A 4,898-nucleotide genomic window follows, 5' to 3' on the forward strand; every position below is an offset into this window, starting at 1 on the left:
TTCCAAACTTTACAGAAGCTCTCCTGCGAACCTTGCAGAACTAGCACTCCTGAAAGAAAGGATATAGCGGAGACATGGCTTAGCCACAGCCTGGGGGATGTTTCCAGAATGAGATTTTCACTCTGCAGCGGAGTGTGCGCTGATATGAAACTTCCTGGCAGATTAAAACTGTGTGCCCGACCGAGACTCGAACTCGGGACCTTTGCCTTTCGCGGGCAAGTGCTCTACCAACTGAGCTACCGAAGCACGACTCACGCCCGGTACTCACAGCTTTACTTCTGCCAGTATCTCGTCTCCTACCTTCCAAACTTTACAGAAGCTCTCCTGCGAACCTTGCAGAACTAGCACTCCTGAAATAAAGGATATAGCGGAGACATGGCTTAGCCACAGCCTGGGGGATGTTTCCAGAATGAGATTTTCACTCTGCAGCGGAGTGTGCGCTGATATGAAACTTCCTGGCGGATTAAAACTGTGATTGGTAGAGCACTTGCCCGCGAAAGGCAAAGGTCCCGAGTTCGAGTCTCGGTCGGGCACGCAGTTTTAATCTGCCAGGAAGATTCATATCAGCGCACACTCCGCTGCAGAGTGAAAATCTCATTCTGGAAACATCCCCCAGGCTGTGGCTAAGCCATGTCTCTGCTATATCCTTTCTTTCAGGAGTGTTAGTTCTGCAAGGTTCGCAGGAGAGCTTCTGTAAAGTTTGGAAGGTAGGAGACGAGATACTGGCAGAAGTACAGCTGTGAGTACCGGGCGTGAGTCGTGCTTCGGTAGCTCAGTTGGTAGAGCACTTGCCCGCGAAAGGCAAAGGTCCCGAGTTCGAGTCTCGGTCGGGCACACAGTTTTAATCTGCCAGGAAGTTTCATATCAGCGCACACTCCGCTGCAGAGTGAAAATCTCATTCTGGAAACATCCCCCAGGCTGTGGCTAAGCCATGTCTCCGCTATATCCTTTCTTTCAGGAGTGCTAGTTCGGCAAGGTTCGCAGGAGAGCTTCTGTAAAGTTTGGAAGGTAGGAGACGAGATACTGGCAGAAGTAAAGCTGTGAGTACCGGGCGTGAGTCGTGCTTCGGTAGCTCAGTTGGTAGAGCACTTGCCCGCGGAAGGCAAAGGTCCCGAGTTCGAGTCTCGGTCGGGCACACAGTTTTAATCTGCCAGGAAGTTTCACCCCTAAGGTGTTCTGTAGGATTCAGGTCAGGACTCTGTGCAGGCCAGTCCATTATTGTCGTGTAACCACTCCGCCACAGGCCGTGCATTACGAACAGGTGCTCGATAGTGTTGAAATTTGCAATCGCCATCCCCGAATTGCTCTTCAACAGTGGGAAGCAAGAATGTGCTTAAAACATCAATGTAGGCCTGTGCTGTGATAGTGCCACGCAAAAACATCAAGGAGTGCAAGCCCCCTGGATGAAAAACACGACCACACCATAAAACAAACGCCTCCGAATTTTACTGTCGGCACTGCACACGCTGGCAGATGACGTTCACGGAGCATCAGCCATGCCCTCACCGTTCCATCGGATCGGCACGTTGTGTACTGTGATTCGTTACTCCACACAACGGTTTTCCACTGTTCAGTCGTCCAATGTTTAGGCTCCTTACACCAAGCGAGGCGTCGCTTGGCATTTACCGGCGTGATGTGTGGCTTATGAGTAGCCACTCGGCGATGAAATCCAAGTTTTCTCACCCCCGCCTTACTGTCATAGTACTTACAGTGGATCCTGACGCAGTTTGGAATTTCTGTGTGATTGTGTGAATAGATATCTCCCTATTACACATTACGACCCTCTTCAACTCTTGGCGGTATACGTCAGTCAACAGACGAGGTCGGCCTGTACGCTTTTTGTGCTTTACGTGTCCCTCCACGTTTCCATTTCACTATCTTATCGGAAACAGTGGACCTAGGGAAGTTTAGGAGTGTGTAAATGTCGCATACAGACGTATGACATAAGTGACAATCAATCATCTGATCACGTTCGAAGTCCGTGAGTTCCGCGCATCGCCCCATTTTGCTCTCTCACTATGTCTATTGACTACTGAGGTCGCTGATATGGAATACCCGGTAGTAGGTGGCAGCACAACGCACCTAATATGAAAAACGTATGTTTTTAGAGGTATCCGGGTACCTTTACCGCATAGTGTATTACGGTGCTTTCGCGAATAACATGGTGTCAAGAAGGCATTTTCAGACGTTTTTCGGTGATTAAAGGCATACTTCATTCAGTAATACGAGGCATTTGGCCTCGTTAATGTAACTTTCATTTTGTTACGTGTTTCAGAAAACCTAGAAGATAAATATGTGATGTGAAATGGCTGATGCTGTAATCCAACATTTTCCTCAATACGAAATGTCGAATCTGAGGTTCCGTGTATATCCTCTTCCCGAAAATGCTGTCAACATTATTTGCTATGTATGGACAGTTTGCAATGTTTCCTCCTCACAGCGTTCCGCCAGAGCGCTCTTTGAGTTGTATTGATAGAAAGTCTAAACTCAAATTATACAAATAAAACTACTATAGTTAAAGTAAACAGTGAAACTAAAATCCATGTATATAAAAAATGTCGCTTGAACAAGTCCAGTTACGAATGAAATGTATTAGATTAGACTTCAGACTATAGTCAGGACGGCTAGTACACCTCTAAATGGTGCAAGCTGTCATCTTTTTATCAGGCACTTCCGGCGGAAGCTAAAGTTTGACGCTACTAACACTGCGAACATCGGCTTCAAGTTAGTGACGTCATGACAAATCCCCTTATTATACCTCGACGTTCACACACCCCCGATCCTCGACTCTCATAGAATATTAAATTCAGGTCCAGGTGAGATCACACGCAGTAGGGGTCGAATATACTAATCCCCAGAAAAGTGCAATACTCTACATGATCGATCGCCCTAAATAAGGTAATCTGGCTGCGTTGTGTTAAAGTTCTTCCCCGCACACGAAATGTAAGGTTCCTAATTTCTCAGAGTTTTTAGCTTTCCCAAAGAGTAAATGTGGTATCGATAATTCCGATGTAACAACGTAGGTTGGCATTACGAGAGCGGAAGATCTTCGCCGACCACAGCGCCCTCTAGTCGACACTGCAGCTCTACGAGCGCTGCTCCACTTTCGTCCAGTTAATGAAGAGCTGACGGCCGAGAACCATCGCTTTAGCTTAGCTTGCTATTGAGACTTTCTTATATGGACTTTGGCTGCACAACTACGTGCTCATCACCTGAAGTTATGTAATATGGTTGTATATGTTTATACTATAGTAAAACCTCTTTTACCTTACTTGCAGTACCGATGTGTTTTACCTCACCTGCTCCTACTCGCTTCCTTCATTGGTCCAATTCTTAAGATTTCAGGAGCAGACCCACGTGCCGCCTTCCAGGCGGGATACAAAAGTAAATACTCTCATTCTGTTCGTAATTATTCTTCAAAAACAGGGGAAAGAAATCTTGCACAGCAAATCAGTCTTCGTTTTCCTGGTACATAACTAACGTTCAACTTACGAATTTTGACGATGACCACCTAACGCAAATTCTTTTATACACTCCTGGAAATGGAAAAAAGAACACATTGACACCGGTGTGTCAGACCCACCATACTTGCTCCGGACACTGCGAGAGGGCTGTACAAGCAATGATCACACGCACGGCACAGCGGACACACCAGGAACCGCGGTGTTGGCCGTCGAATGGCGCTAGCTGCGCAGCATTTGTGCACCGCCGCCGTCAGTGTCAGCCAGTTTGCCGTGGCATACGGAGCTCCATCGCAGTCTTTAACACTGGTAGCATGCCGCGACACCGTGGACGTGAACCGTATGCGCAGTTGACGGACTTTGAGCGAGGGCGTATAGTGGGCATGCGGGAGGCCGGGTGGACGTACCGCCGAATTGCTCAACACGTGGGGCGTGAGGTCTCCACAGTACATCGATGTTGTCGCCAGTGGTCGGCGGAAGGTGCACGTGCCCGTCGACCTGGGACCGGACCGCAGCGACGCACGGATGCACGCCAAGACCGTAGGATCCTACGCAGTGCCGTAGGGGACCGCACCGCCACTTCCCAGCAAATCAGGGACACTGTTGCTCCTGGGGTATCGGCGAGGACCATTCGCAACCGTCTCCATGAAGCTGGGCTACGGTCCCGCACACCGTTAGGACGTCTTCCGCTCACGCCCCAACATCGTGCAGCCCGCCTCCAGTGGTGTCGCGACAGGCGTGAATGGAGGGACGAATGGAGACGTGTCGTCTTCAGCGATGAGAGTCGCTTCTGCCTTGGTGCCAATGATGGTCGTATGCGTGTTTGTCGCCGTGCAGGTGAGCGCCACAATCAGGACTGCATACGACCGAGGCACACAGGGCCAACACCCGGCATCATGGTATGGGGAGCGATCTCCTACACTGGCCGTACACCACTGGTGATCGTCGAGGGGACACTGAATAGTGCACGGTACATCCAAACCGTCATCGAACCCATCGTTCTACCATTCCTAGACCGGCGAGGGAACTTGCTGTTCCAACAGGACAATGCACGTCCGCATGTATCCCGTGCCACCCAACGTGCTCTAGAAGGTGTAAGTCAACTACCCTGGCCAGCAAGATCTCCGGATCTGTCCCCCATTGAGCATGTTTGGGACTGGATGAAGCGTCGTCTCACGCGGTCTGCACGTCCAGCACGAACGCTGGTCCAACTGAGGCGCCAGGTGGAAATGGCATGGCAAGCCGTTCCACAGGACTACATCCAGCATCTCTACGATCGTCTCCATGGGAGAATAGCAGCCTGCATTGCTGCGAAAGGTGGATATACACTGTACTAGTGCCGACATTGTGCATGCTCTGTTGCCTGTGTCTATGTGCCTGTGGTTCTGTCAGTGTGATCATGCGATGTATCTGACCCCAGGAATGTGTCAATAAAGT

General features: G+C 49.7%; 1 non-coding gene across 1 annotated transcript; it reads left to right on the forward strand.

Annotated features, from left to right (window-relative positions):
• Positions 1 to 1,061: 1,061 nt before the first annotated feature.
• On the forward strand, positions 1,062 to 1,136 carry Trnap-cgg. Its single transcript has one exon. It is a non-coding gene; the product is annotated as a tRNA-Pro (tRNA).
• The last annotated feature ends 3,762 nt before the right edge of the window (positions 1,137 to 4,898 follow it).

Source organism: Schistocerca americana, chromosome 2 (assembly GCF_021461395.2).
Source record: "Schistocerca americana isolate TAMUIC-IGC-003095 chromosome 2, iqSchAmer2.1, whole genome shotgun sequence".
Classification (NCBI taxonomy): domain Eukaryota; kingdom Metazoa; phylum Arthropoda; class Insecta; order Orthoptera; family Acrididae; genus Schistocerca; species Schistocerca americana.